General features: G+C 38.2%; 1 non-coding gene across 1 annotated transcript; it reads left to right on the top strand.

Moving 5' to 3' along the window:
* TRNAW-CCA lies at positions 207-279 on the top strand. Its single transcript has one exon. It is a non-coding gene; the product is annotated as a tRNA-Trp (tRNA).

The raw sequence follows: 16,078 nt of genomic DNA, 5'->3' as shown, positions 1-16,078 counted from the left end.
TATGATGAAATTTATACTTGTTACTACAACACAACAAAACTATGCAACTCTATTTATCCCATTTGCCCATTTTTGCTCTCAGTAATGTTAGCATTTGCCACCAGTTGTGTTAACATTTGTGTTTCCTTCTCTACCTTTACTTTATAGTCAATATTTTTAACTTTTTATTAATTTAATAAAAAATATCTACTGTGTTTCTAAGAGACTTCCTGGTGGCTCAGAGGTTAAAGCGTCTGCCTCCAATGCAGAAGACCCGGGTTCGATCCCTGGGTTGGGAAGATCCCCTGGAGAAGGAAATGGTAACCCACTCCAGTACTCTTGCCTGGAGAATCCCATGGATGGAGAAGCCTGGTAGGCTACAGTCCATGGGGTCGCAAAGAGTCAGACACGACTGAGTGACTTCACTCAGTTTCTAAGTTTCTTGGTTTCTAAGATAAACCAAGCACTCTGTTAGGTGTTGAGCATACAGTAAGGAATAAATAACAGATAAAAATCCCTGTCATTGTTGAATTTACATTCTAGTAGGAGTACATGTGAAAATAAATATGCAACATAATGCAGTATAAGCACACCTCATTTTATCATGCTTAGCTACACTTTGAAGATAATGCAATTTTGACAGATTGAAGGTGTGTGGCAACTCTGCATCAAGCAAGCCTATTGGTACTATTTTTCCAACAGCACTTGTTCACTTCATGTCTCTGTATCACGTTTTGGTCATTCTCACAATTTTTCAAACTCTCCACTAGCAAAAAAATTATGATTTATTTTCTTGCATTCTGAAGGCTGCCTTTTCACCTTGCTTATAGTTTCTTTTGTTGCACAGAAGCTTTTAAACTTAATTAGGTCCCATTTGTTTATTTTTGCTTTTATTTCCAATATTCTGGGAGGTGGGTCATAGAGGATCCTGCTGTGATTTATGTCGGAGAGTGTTTTGCCTATGTTCTCCTCTAGGAGTTTTATAGTTTCTGGTCTTACGTTTAGATCTTTAATCCATTTTGAGTTTATTTTTGCATATGGTGTTAGAAAGTAAGAGCAAATGAAGCAACCGAAAAACAACTAATCTCAAAAATATACAAGCAACTCCTGCAGTTCAATTCCAGAAAAATAAATGACCCAATCAAAAAATGGGCCAAAGAACTAAATAGACATTTCTCCAAAGAAAACATATGGATAACTAACAAACACATGAAGAGATGCTCAACATCACTCATTATCAGAGAAATGCAAACCAAAACTACAATGAGGTACCATTTCACACCAGTCAGAATGGCTGCGATCCAAAAGTCTACAAGCAATAAATGCTGGAGTGGGTGTGGAGAAAAGGGAACCCTCTTACACTGTTGGTGGGAATGCAAACTAGTACACCCACTATGGAGAACAGTGTGCAGATTCCTTAAAAAACTGGAAATAGAACTGCCTTATGACCCAGCAATCCCACTGCTGGGCATACACACCAAGGAGACCAGAATTGAAAGAAACACGTGTACCCCAATGTTCATCACAGCACTGTTTATAATAGCCAGGACATGGAAACAACCTAGATGTCCATCAGCAGATGAATGGATAAGAAAGCTGTGGTACATATAAACAATGGAGTATTACTCAGCCATTAAAAAGAATACATTTGAATGAGTTCTAATGAAATGGATGAAACTGGAGCCTATTATACAGACTGAAGTAAGCCAGAAAGAAAAACACCAATACAGCATACTGAAATATCAATAACCTCAAATATGCAGATGATACCACCCTTATGGCAGAAAGTGAAGAGGAGCTAAAAAGCCTCTTGATGAAAGTGAAAGAGGAGAGTGAAAAAGTTGGATTAAAGCTCAACATTCAGAAAACGAAGATCATGGCATCTGGTCCCATCACTTCATGGGAAATAGATGGGGAAAAAGTAGAAACAGTGTCAGACTATTTTTTTGGGCCCCAAAATCACTGCAGATGGTGACTGCAGCCATGAAATTAAAAGACACTTAGTCTTTGGAAGAAAAGTTATGACCAACCTAGATAGTATATTCAAAAGCAGAGACATTACTTTGCTGACTAAGGTTCATCTAGTCAAGGCTATGGTTTTTCCAGTAGTCATGTATGGGTGTGAGAGTTGGACTGTGAAGAAGGCTGAGCGCCGAAGAATTGATGTGTTTGAACTGTGGTGTTGGAGAAGACTCTTGAGGGTCCCTTGGACTGCAAGGAGATCCAACCAGTCCATTCTGAAGGAGATCAACCCTGGGATTTCTTTGGAAGGAATGATGCTAAAGCTGAAGCTCCAGTACTTTGGACACCACATGCAAAGAGTTGACTCATTGGAAAAGACTCTGATACTGGGAGAGATTGGGGGCAGGAGGAGAAGGGGATGACCCAGGATGAGATGGCTGGATGGCATCATGGACTTGATGGACATGAGTCTGAGTGAACTCCGGGAGATGGTGATGGACAGGGAGGCCTGGCGTGCTGCGATTCATGGGGTCTCAAAGAGTCGGACACTACTGAGCTACTGAACTGAACTGAACACATATATATGGAATTTAGAAAGATGGTAATGATAACCCTGTATGTGAGACAGCAAAAAAGACACAGATGTATGGAACAGTCTTTTGGACTCTGTGGGAGAGGGTGAGGGTGGGATGATTTGGGAGAATGGCATTGAAACATGTATAATATCATATATGAAATGAGTCACCAATCCAGGTTCAATGCATGATACTGGATGCTTGGGGCTGGTGCACTGGGATGACCCAGAGGGATGGTACGGGGAGGGAGAGGGGTTCAGGATGGGGAACACGTGTATACCTGTGGTGGATTCATGTTGATGTATGACAAAACCAATACAATATTGTAAAGTAATTAACCTCCAATTAAAATAAATAAATTTATATTAAAAAATATGATTTACTGAAAGCACAGATAATGGTTAGCATTTTTTAGCAAAAAAGTATTTTAATTAAAGTATGTACCCTGTAGCTTTAGATATAATATTATTGCATGCTTAATAGACTACAGTATAGTATAAATACAACTTTTATACACAGTAGGAAATCCAAAAATTCATGTAACCCACTTTGCTATAATATCTGCCCTATTGCAGTGGTCTGGAACCAAACCTGCAATATTGGAGTTGTTGTTGTTGTCATCATTTTAGTCAGCAAGTCATGTCTTACTCTTTGTGACCCCATGGACTATAACCCACCAGGCTCCTCTGTCCATAGAATTTCCCAGGCAAGTATACTGGAGTGGGTTGCCATTTCCTTCTCCAGGGGATCTTCCCAACCCAGGGATTGAATCCACATCTTCTGGCATGGATTTCTTACCACTGAGCCACCTAGGAAGTCCACAATATCTGAGGCATGCCTGTATATGAGATGGTGATAAGTGCCATGGGGAAAAATAAAGACAGAAAGGAAGGATTGAATATACAAGGACTTAAATTTTAAACATGGTAGTCAACTGAAAGGTAAAAATGGGAAAAGACCAATGAGGCAAGAAAGAAAGGAGCAAGGAAGTGAGGATTGGGGTAGAAAGAAATAAGAAGAAAGACCAACAACAATGAGGTATCACCCCCGTACCAATCAGAATGGTCATCATGAAAAAAAATCTGCAAACAATAAATGCTGGAGAGGATATGGAGAAAAGGGAACCCTCTTACACTGTTGGTGGGAATGTAAATTGATACAGTCACTATGGAGAAAAATATGGAGATTTCTTAAAAAACTAGAAATAGAACCGTCTGAGCCACCAGGGAAGCTCAGAACTACCATATGACCCAGCAGTTCTACTATGGGCATCTACCCTGAGAAAACTACAATTCTAAAAGACATGTACCCCAATGTTCACCATAGCATTATTTACAGTAGCCAGGACATGGAAGCAACCTAGATGTTCATCAAGAGATAAACGGACAAAGAAGTTGTGGTATATGTAACAATGGAATATCACTCAACCATAAAAAGGGATGAACTGAGTCAGTTCTAGTGAGGTGGATGAACCTAGAGCCTTTTATACACTGTGAAGTAAGTCAGAAAGAAAAAAACAAATATTGTATATTAACACATATATATGGAATCTAGAAAACTGGTACTGATGAACCGATGTGTAGGGGAGTAATAGAGATGCAGACATAGAGAACAGACTTGTGGACATAGCAGGGGAAGGAGAGGGTGGAACAAATTGAAAGAGTAGCACTGAAACATAAACATTCAGTTCAGTTCAGTCGCTCAGTCGTGTTCCACTCTTTGCGACCTCATGAATTGCAGCACACCAGGCCTCCCTGTCCATCACCAACTCCCGGAGTTCACTCAAACTCACATCCATCGAGTCCGTGATGCCATCCAGCCATCTCATCCTCTGTCGTCCCCTTTTCCTCCTGCCCCCAATCCCTCCCAGCATCAGAGTCTTTTCCAATGAGTCAACTCTTCACATGAGGTGGCCAAAGTACCAGAGTTTCAGCTTTAGCATCATTCCTTACAAAGAACACCCAGGACTGGATCTTCTTTAGAATGCACTGGCTGGATCTCCTTGCGGTCCATGGGACTCTCAAGAGTCTTCTCCAACATCACAGTTCAAAGTAACGTCTCTGCTTTTGAATATGCTAGCTAGGTTGGTCATAACTTTCCTTCCAAGGAGTAAATGTCTTTTAATTTCATGGCTGCAGTCACCATCTGCAGTGATTTTGGAGCCCCAAAAAATAAAGTCTGACACTGTTTCCCCATCTATTTCCCATGAAGTGATGGGACCAGATGCCATGATTTTAGTTTTCTGAATGTTGAGCTTTAAGCCAACTTTTTACCTCTCCTCTTTCACTTTCATCAAGATGCTTTTTAGTTCCTCTTCACTTTCTGCCATAAGGGTGGCATATATTACCATATATAAAACAGATATCCAGTGGAAATTAGCTGTGTGACAGACAGAGCTCAACCTGGTGCTGAATGGGGTAAGAGATGGGAGGAGGTTCAAGAGGGAGGAGACATATGTATACCTATGACTGATTAATGGCAGAAACATCTACACAACATTGTAAAACAATTATCCTCTAATTAAAAATACACATTTAAAAAAAGAAAAAGAAAGGCCAAATCACATGAAGCCTTCTACTCTAAGATGGGAAGTCAATGAGGGGTTATGAATAGAGAAGCAACACAATAAGACTTGAGTTTTAAAAGAATAGGCCTGACTACTATGTGAAAACAAGCAGAAGCTGAAGGAGAGAGAAGAGTTAGAGGGCCGCTGCAAATCAGGAGAGGCTTGGATCACACAGAATGATATAATCAAGAGAAAAGTTGGATAAAATGCAAAATAAGTAATGAAGATCCATGACAAATTTAAGGATGGGTAAGGCTTTAGAGGGAAGGGGAAATATCAGAAAACTAGAATGGCTTTAGATTTCTTTACAACACCATATGCTAGAAGAAAAATAGAGGAATGTGTTCAAAATTCTAGCTGAGCTTTCTTTAAACTAAACCCAATCCAAAAGCAGAATAAAAGATATCTTTAATATGGTAGAACCACCACACTGCCTCTCTTAGGGAACAACAGGAGAATGTGCTTCAGCAAAATAAAGAACAAACCAATAAAGCAGAAGACACAGAATTTAGGAAATGATGGCTCAAACCAAGAGTGTAGGAAAGAACACCTAGAGCTTGACAGCAGTGCATCACAGCAGTCCCAGAAAGCAACAAGTCCAAATCAAGCATAAGGAAGGAGCTCTCCAAGGTCACATTCACAGAAATTAACAGATGACAAATTATATGATAAATTATATAATGGAGTATACGGAAAAACAAGGATATATATGTAAAAAAGTAAGCAAATAAAAATTCAGTCAGTTCTGTTGCTCAGTTGTGTCTGACTCTTTCCGACCCTATGGACCACAGCGTGCCAGCCTTCCCTGTCCATCACCAACTCCCAAAGTTTTTCAAACTCATGTCCATTGAGTCAATGATGCCATCCAACTATCTCATCCTCTATTGTCCCCTTCTCCTCATGCCTTCAATCTTTCCCAGCATCAGGGTCTTTTCCAATGAGTCAGTTCTTCTCATCAAGTGGCCAAAGTATTAAAATTTTAGCTTTAGCATCAGTCTTTCCAATGAATATTTAGGAATAATTTCCTTTAAGACTGACTGATTAAATAAAAATTAAAAATAGGCAAATAAGCTGTGGTACATATACACAATGGAGTATTACTCAGCCGTTAAAAAGAATTCATTTGAATCAGTTCTGATGAGATGGATGAAACTGGAGCCGATTATACAGAGTGAAGTAAGCCAGAAAGAAAAACACCAATACAGTATACTAACACATATATATGGAATTTAGGAAGATGGCAATGACGACCCTGTATGCAAGACAGGGAAAGAGACACAGATGTGTATAATGGACTTTTGGACTCAGAGGGAGAGGGAGTGGGTGGGATGATTTGGGAGAATGACATTCTAACATGTATACTATCATGTAAGAATTGAATCGCCAGTCTATGTCTGATGCAGGATACAGCATGCTTGGAGCTGGTGCATGGGGATGACCCAGAGAGATGTTATGGGGAGGGAGGTGGGAGGGGGGTTCATGTTTGGGAACGCATGTAAGAATTAAAGATTTTAAAATTTAAAAAAAAATAAAAAATAAAACATTTTAAATCTTAAAAAAAATAATAATTTTGGGTTATATTGTATTAAAATAATGATTGACAATAAAAAAAATAGGCAAATAAAATATTTGCCTACTTTTTTACACTTTAATAAACTTTTATAGTATATAGAGGTATTCTATAGTGTACTTCTTCACTTAAACTGTATTGATATTGTCATAATGATATATACATAGATTATTTGTTTAACTAAGAACAGTAATAAAACTACATTAAGAGGATGGAGAAAGGAAGGTAGAAGTACAAGGGAGTCAAACACACAAATCACGGAAAGTAGCCAGTATATAAAAACCAAAACTAATCAGTAAATATACAACAGTAAAAACATCATATAGAAATACATGGAAATCACAGAAGAAAGCTAAAACTGTTGACCATAGGGATTGAAATTGGATGGGCAATAAAGGAAGATACTATTTTTCATCTTAATCACTTTTGGTATTATTTGATATTTTAAAAACCATTGTTGTTCAGTTGCTAACTCATGTCTCACTCTTTGCAGTGACTGCAGCATGTCAGGCTTTCTTGTCCTTCACTATCTCCTGGAGATTGCTCAAAGTCATGTCCATTGAGTTGGTGATGCCATCCAACCATCTTATCCACTGTCACCTCCTTCTCCTCCCTCCACCAGTCTTTCCCAGCATAAGGGTCTTTTCCAATAAATCAGCTCTTCACATCAGGTGGCCAAAGTACTGGAGCTTCAGCTTTAGCATCAGTCCTTCCAATGAACATTCAGGACTGATTTCCTTTAGGATTGACTGGTTTGATCACCTTGCAATCAGTCCAAGGAATTCTCAAAAGTCTTCTCCAGCATTACAGTTCAAAAGCATCAAATCTTTCTTCAACACTCAGCTTTATGGTCCAAGTCTAACATCCATATATAATTACTGGAAAAACCATAACTTTGACTATATGCACTGTTGTCAGCAGATTGATGTCTTTGCCTTTTAATATGCTGTTCAGCTTTGTTACAGTTTGTTTTCCAAGGAGCAGGCTTCTTTAATTTCATGGCTACAGTCATGTCCACAGTGATTTTGGAGCCTAAGAAAATAAAATCTCTCACTGTAACTACTTTTGCCTATTTGCCATTAAGTGATGGGACAGGATGCCATGATCTTACTTTTTTGAATGTTGAGTTTTAAGAAAGCTTTTTCATTCTCCTCTTTCACCTTCATCAAAAGACTCCTTAGTTCCTTTTCACTTTCTGCCACTAGAGTGGTATCACCTGGGTATCTGAGGTTGATTGATATTTCTCACAGCAATCTTGATTCCAGCTTGTGATTCATCCAGTCCAGCATTTTCCATGATATATTCTGCAAATAAATTAAATAAGCAGAGTGACAATATACAGTCTTGACATATCCCTTTCCCAATTTGGAACCAGTCCATTGTTTCATGTGCATTTCTATTTACTGCTTCCTGATTTCCATATAGAATTCTCAGGAGACAGGTAAGGTTGTCTGGTAGTCCCGTTTTTTTAAGAATTGTCCACAGTTTGTTGTGATTCACACTATTAAATGCTTTAGTGTAGTCAATGAAGCAGAAGTAGATGTTTTTCTGGAATACCCTTGCTTTCTGTATGATCCAACAGATATTGGCAATTTGATCTCTGGTTCCTCTGCCTTTTCGAAATTCAGCTTATACATCTGGGAGTTCTTGGTTAATGTACTGCTAAAGCCTAGCCTGAAGAATTTTGAGTATTATTTTGCTAGCATGAGAAATGAGCACAACTGTACAGCAGTTTAAATATTCTTTGGCATTGCCCCTTTTGGGTTGAAATTGGAAAACTGACCTTTTCCAGTCTTGTGGCCACTGCTGAGTTTTCCAAATTTGCTGACATATTAAGAACAGCAATTTAACAGCATCATCTTTTAGGATTTTTAAATAGCTCAGCTGGAATTCTATCACTTCCACTAGCTTTGCTCTTAGTAATGCTTCCTAAGGTCCACTTCACTTCACACTCCAGAATGTGCAGTTCTAGGTGAGGGACCACACCATCGTGGTTATCCAGGTCATTAAGACCTTTTTGTATAGTTCGTCTGTGTATTCTCATCACCTCTTCTGTTTCTTTTCTTTTTTTATTTTACTTTATTTTGCTTTACAATACTGTATTGGTTTTGCCATACATTGACATGAATCAACCATGGATGTACATGAGTTCCCCATCCTGAACCCCCTCCCACCTCCCACCCCATATCATCTCTCTGGATCATCCCCATGCACCAGCCCCAAGCATGCTGTATCCTGTATCAAACATAGACTGGCGATTCATTTCTTACATGATAGTATACATGTTTCAATGCCATTCTCCCAAATCATCCCACCCTCTCCCTCTCCCTCAGAGTCCAAAAGTCCATTCTAAACATCTGTGTCTCTTTTGCTGTCTCACATACAGGGTTATCATTACCATCTTTCTAAATTCCATATATATGTGTTAGTATACTGTACCGGTGGTTTTCTTTCTGGCTTACTTCACTCTGTATAATAGGCTCCAGTTTCATCCACCTCATTAACACTGATTCAAATGTATTCTTTTTAATGGCTGAGTAATACTCCATTGTGTGTATGTACCGCAGCTTTCTTATCCATTCATCTGCTGATGGACATCTAGGTTGTTTCCATGTCCTGGCTATTATAAACAGTGCTGGGATGAACACTGGGGTACACGTGTCTCTTTCAATTCTGGTCTCCTCAGTGTGTATGCTCAGCAGTGGGATTGCTGGGTCATAAGGCAGTTATATTTGCAATTTTTTAAGGAATCTGCACACTGTTCTCCATAGTGGGTGTACTAGTTTGCATTCCCACCAACAGTGTAAGAGGGTTCCCTTTTCTCCACACCCACTCCAGCATTTATTGCTTGTAGACTTTTGGATCACTGCTATTCTAACTGGTGTGGAATGGTACCTCATTGCGGTTTTGATTTGCATTTCTCTGATAATGAGTGATGTTGAGCATCTTTTCATGTGTTTGTTAGCCATCCATATGTCTTCTTTGGAGAAATGTCTCTTTAGTTCTTTGGCCCATTTTTTGACTGACCTCTTCTGTTTCTGTTAAGTCCATGCCATTTCTGTCCTTGATTGTGCCCATCTTTGCATGAAATGTTCCCTTGGTATCTCTAATTTTCTTGAAGAGATCTCTACTCTTTCCCATTCTATTGTTTTCCTCTATTTCTTTACATTGTTAACTTAGGGATGCTTTCTTATCACTCCTTGATATTCTCTGGAACTCTGCATTCAATTGGGTATATCTTACCCTTTCTCCTTCACCTTTCCCTTCTCTTCCTTTCTCAGCTATTTGTAAGGCCTCCTCAGATAATCATTTTGCCTTGTTACATTTCTTTTTCTTTCCGATGGTTTTGGTCATCACCTCCTGTACAATATTACAAACCTCCATCCATAGTTTTTCAGGCACTCTGTCTACCAGATCTAATCCCTTTAATGCATTCATCACCTCCACTGTATAATCATAAAGATTTGATTTAGGTATACTAAATGGCCTAGTGGTTTTCTCATCTTTCTTCAACTGAAGCCTGAATTTGTCAATAAGGAGCTCATGATAGAGCCAGAGTCAGCTCTAAGTCTTATTTTTGCTGTCTGTGTAGAGCTTCTCCATCTTTGGCTACAAAGAATATAATCAATCTGATTTTGGTATTGACCACCTGGTGATGTCCATGTATAGTCATCTCTTGTGTTGTCAGAAAAGTGTGTTTGCTATGACCAGTGTTCTGACAAAACTCTGTTAGCTTTTGCCCTGCTTCTTTTTGTACACTAAGGCCAAACTTGCCTGTTGCTTCAGGTATCTCTTGACTTTCTACTTTCTCATCCCAATCCTCTATGATGAAAAGGACATCTTCTCTTGGTGTTGGTTTTAGAAGGTCTTATAGGTCTTCATAGAATCATTCAACTTCAGTTTCTTTGGCATTAGTGGTTGAGGCATAGACTTGGATTACTGTAATGTTGAATGGTTTGCCTTGGAAACAAACCAAGATCATTGGGTAATTTTTGAGATTGCACTCAAGTGCTGCATTTTGGACTTTTTAATTGACTATGAGGACTACTCCCCTCTTCAAAGAGATTCTTGACCACAGTAGTAGATAGAAATGTTCATCTGAATTAAATTCCCCCTTTCCCATCCATTTTAGTTCATTGATTCTTAAAATGTCGATGTTCACTCTTGCTGTCTCCTGCTTGAACATGCTCAATATACCTTGATTCATGGACCTAACATTCCAGGTTCCTATGCAGTATTGTTCTTATAGCATCAGACTTCACTTTCACCCCCAGACACATGCACAACTGAGCATCATTTCCACTTTGGCCCATCCTCTTCATTCTTTTTGGAGCTATTTCTTCACAATTCCCCAGTAGCATATGGCACACCTATGGACCTGAGGAGGTCATCTTCCAGTGTCATATCTTTTTGCCTTTTCATACTATTCATGGGGTTCTCAAGGCAAGAATACTGAGTGGCCATTCTTTTCTCCAGTGGGTCACATTTTTTCAGAACTCTCCACCATGAGAGTTCTGTCCAATCATGCATAGCCTGACATGTCATGGCTCATAGCTTCATTGAGTTATGCAAGTCCCTTCACCATGACAAGGCTGTGATCCATGTGATAATTTTGGTTAGCTTTCTGTGATTGTGGTTTTCGGTCTAAAGACTATGAAATTGCAGTTTTAAAGTCATGTGCATGCATTAAAATTTTAAAAAGATTTATAAATTATATGTTATGAAGTTAAACCTCTCATATTTATTAAACTAGAGTCCTATTTAGCATAAGAAATACAGTTCTAATAATAAAGTGTTTACATGTATGCACACATACAAATTCACACACACACACACTTCTAGGTGTGCTACTTACATATGTTAATAAGGCTACTAGCATAAGTGGGGCTTCCCAGGGGCGCTAGTGGTAAAGGATCCACCTGCACTGGTTCAGTCTCTGGGTTGGGAAAATCTTCTGGAGGAAGAAATGGCACCACACTCCAATATTCTTGCCAGGAGAATCCCACAGACAGAAGAGTCTGGCGAGCTACAGTCCATGGAGTCGCAAATAGTCGAACATAACTGAGCACATCACATAATTGTTGCATCTTAGGAGACAGGAGCACCATTTCCACCATACACATAGTATAAACTGAATGAATGGATTTGATTCAGATTGTCCCCAGGTAAGCATCCCTTCATAAGAAAATAGTAGTTTTCCTACACTAAAAAACTGTAAGTTATTTTTCATCTCCATATGAATCTATATTACCTTAGTATGAAATACTGAAAATGGGAGATTATTATAGGAAGGCTACATGGCTTTCTCCTATCCAGTAGTGATTTCAGAATAATTTTCAAAAAAAGATATTACACTTTGGTCGGCAAACTTAGTCATCTATTGAATGCAAATGCAACTAAAAGCTTTGTATTCTCCATTTATTCTGTGAGGGCAAACATTCCGCAAGCCTCTGAAACAGATTTTAATGTCACCAAAAGTAAACTTAGAAAATTAATTCCTTCCAAATAGACCTGTGAATTTTCACATTATAGTTTTCTAAATGTTAGAATAGCATGCCTGAAAGTTATAGGAAACCTAAAAACAACAACAATAACAAACAACAACAATAAACTGACTTAATAAGAAAATGTATTGGTTCACATACTGAAATACCAAAGAGTAACAAGGGTCACAGAAAATACAAATGAATCCATTCTGTTATCTTACAGTGTTTTCATGTCCACCCATCTCCCTGTCTCAGCTTCATCCTCAGGGTGGTAGCAAGACTGTGGCATCAGTTACAAGGCTCACATCTCCAAATGGAGAGACAAGAGGATTTCCATAACCATACCAGAAGCACTCACACTTATTACTTACTTGGTGAATGGATACTAGACATACGATCAGAAAGGATAATAGTCCGTTTGGCTTTATGAATCTTCTAAAATATCCCTCATTCTTATTATGGCTAAGAAAGGTCTCTCCTCAACTTTATCATTAGCCAAAGATTCAAAATTATATAATACCCAACTTCAGAGGGCCTAGACTTCCCGACTTGTAAAATGAGGGCACATTTTAATGCTAACAACATTCTGTCAAGCTCTAACAAAACAAAATTAAGTGAAATAAAATTTAATGCCCCTTTATTAATTATACCTAGTGTATATTTTAAAATTCTAATATAAAGAGATATTATCTTTTAAGGAAGCCAGGTGTCATTATACTTGCCCTTACCATTGTCTATGCCCTTTTTAGAGCTTTTAAAATTTTACTTCCACTAACATGACTCTTTCAAAATTCTTTGGAATGTTTTGGATTTTTCATAATATAAAGGAAAAATAATGGACTTTGAGGTCAGAAAGAAAATGTTTTAATCCTGTCCTTTTTGTTTAACAAGGTGCTAATTAATCTTTATGAACCTCAATTTCTTCATATGTAAAAGTGACGGTAATGCTTTCAAGAATTTTTGTGAGGAAAAAAAACTTCATGGTACAGGCAAGCACCTAGCATTTACAGGTACTCAGCAGACATGCCAAAAATATATCATGTTAGAATAGATTACTGACACAACCTGTGAAATGAGGTTATGACATGGAACTTTTTCTAAAGGCCATGAAGAGTAAAAAGCCAAAGTTATACATTTCACCTCTGCCTGTTTTCATCTACACATTTCATTTAGTCAATAATCATTTGCTGAGTGACTAGCATTTCACAGACGACTAGGTGCTAGGAATTCAAAGATATCTATTTACTGACCTCAGAGGTAGAAAATATAGTTGTAGGAATAAATGCATGAGAATGAAATTATTTTAAAATGCAGTAAGAAACTTTTAATCTAGAGACTTCATTACACTGACCAGATACAATTATATTTTGTGATCAACCTTCTAATTCAAAAATGACTAAATTCATGTGTAGGTTATAAAGACTTGGCTCCTGAAGCTCAGAATCACTTAGGAGGACCACATAAAGGATGAACAGTTGGGAATCTGGTTCCTCACGCCTCACCTCATCCCAATGTAAGCAAAGCAATTCTGATTTTATCATTTGTATACAATGACGTTCAATATAATAACATATTGACAGGTTTAGCATAATATACTGTTGTCCAGGGAAAATAAACAAAGCTTAAAAGTCACTGATAAGAATAATTATTTCAGAAAAGCAAACTACTCAGGTTAAAATATCATATAATTAATGCACATATAATCTTTAAATTTTACCACAGGTATTGTGGGAAGATCATTCTGCACAAATGACATTTGATCTAAAATCTGAGAAATGAAAAGAAATAACTATTCAAAGAATTCAGGGAATAGCATTCCAGGCCACAGGAATAATCATGCAGAGGCTCTGAGTCAATAAACAGTTTCAAAGAAGAAAAAAAGCAAGTGTGGCTGAATGACTATAGATGAAGGGGAAAGTGGAACAAGATGACGCAGAATCAATTGGTGGGTTTGAGATAGGCACAGCCCTGCAGGTCACAGTATAGTTTGTATTTTATTCTACAAGCAATGAGAAGTCACCAAAGGAAATAAGCAGAGGAGACTTTATGAAAAATTACTGTGGCTTCTATGTGATAATGGATTGTAAGGGAGCAAGGGGAGGAAAAAGAAACCAGTCTAGAGATAGCAAGTAAAGGGGAAAGCATGGTATCTGGGATTATGGTGATAGCAATGGAGTTAGAGAGACATGGATATATTTTAAAGACAGAATCTTCATGAATTTGCTGTATTTGATATACTGAATATGATGATAAGAAAGGAGAAGAATCAGATATAATCCCCCAATTTTGTGAGCAATGGATAGTAACACTGACTGAGACAGTGAACACTAGAGAGGAAAAAAACAAGAAATCTGTTTTACACATTGTAAGTTTGAGATGCCTGTTTGACAACACAGTAGATAAGTAGGTAGCTATATATTTTGTAATAATAAAACAACAATAATAATAGCTAAGAATGATTGAGTACTTCTATTAAATAAGAAGCATCATTCTGAGTGTTTTCCATCATTTACATTATTATTTATTTATTTATTTATTTACTTATTTAGTTTTTACAATACTGTATTGGTTTTGCCATACATTGACGTGAATCCACCACGGGTGTACATGCGTTCCCAAACATGAACCCCCCTCCCACCTCCCTCCCCATAACATCTCTCTGGGTCATCCCCATGCACCAGCCCCAAGCAGGCTGTATCCTGCGTCGGACATAGACTGGCGATTCGATTCTTACATGATAGTATACATGTTACGATGCCATTCTCCCAAATCATCCCACCCTCTCCCTCTCCCTCTGAGTCCAAAAGTCCGTTATACACCTCTGTGTCTTTTTTGCTGTCTTGCATACAGGGTCATCATTGCCATCTTTCTAAATTCCATATATATGTGTTAGCATACTGTATTGGTGTTTTTCTTTCTGGCTTACTTCACTCTGTATAATTGGCTCCAACATATGAAGTAAATGTAATACCATCCTTATTTTATAAATAGGACTAAGGCACAGCAAGATTAAGTGAGTGGGTTATAAAATTGTATGGAGCTGGAAAGAAGCCCAGATAGTCAGGCCACAGGGTCTATCATCTAACTTTTACCTTTCATTGTTCACAAGACTCTGGGGCCCAGGAAAGCAGTCTCACATAAACAAATATAAATTTATGAGTTATTTATTAACTTATCAACTTTTACATTCAAGATGTATTAACTGAGCACTTGCTATGTGCCAAGTTCTGCTCTAATAAATCAGATAAAAGTCTGGTCCTCAGGAAGTTCACAATATATCAGAAGGTTATAAGCATTGTGAAGAAAGCTCAAAATGTGTAAGGACAGTAGAAGTGTCTAGAGTTCGAATATTATTTTACATAGCAAAGCCAATATTCCTTCTCTGAGAGGGTGACATCTGAGCAAAAAGATAAAATAAAGGTGTAAGCTGTGCGTGTATCTGATAGATGAAAGTATCACAGTAACTACAAAGGCCCTGGGGCAGAAGAAGTATACTTACCATGTTCTACCTTCTAGTACTAGGATCTAAAGAGGGCCTTTAAACTTGACCTATCCTGGCAGCATTCCTCCTTAAAGGTGAAATATGTACATGGATATGAGAACAGGAAGTTGTAGGAATGGGGTAGGGGTACAGGGATGTGGGGAATAGCTAAGAGCAGAACCCTGGGTTCCCCTTTAGAGGTCCATATCCCCCAGTTTGCTTAACCAGTTTTCTGCCTTGTTCTATTACAACTAAGTGTCTATGTTAAAAATATTATTAGAACCAGAAACATGCCATACTCTTTCCATTCTTTTCCCTTCCAACCTGCCCCAAGTTCAGTTCAGTTCCAGTTCAGATCAGTTGCTCAGTCATGTCCGACTCTCAGTGACCCCATGGATGCAGCATGCCAGGCCTCCCTATCCATCACCAACTCCCAAGTTTATTCTAACTCATGTCCAT

The sequence above is a fragment of the Capra hircus genome, chromosome 4 (genome assembly GCF_001704415.2).
Source record: "Capra hircus breed San Clemente chromosome 4, ASM170441v1, whole genome shotgun sequence".
In the NCBI taxonomy this organism is placed as follows: domain Eukaryota; kingdom Metazoa; phylum Chordata; class Mammalia; order Artiodactyla; family Bovidae; genus Capra; species Capra hircus.
Note: the sequence above shows the minus strand (reverse complement) of the source record. Positions and strands in the feature narration are given on the sequence as shown.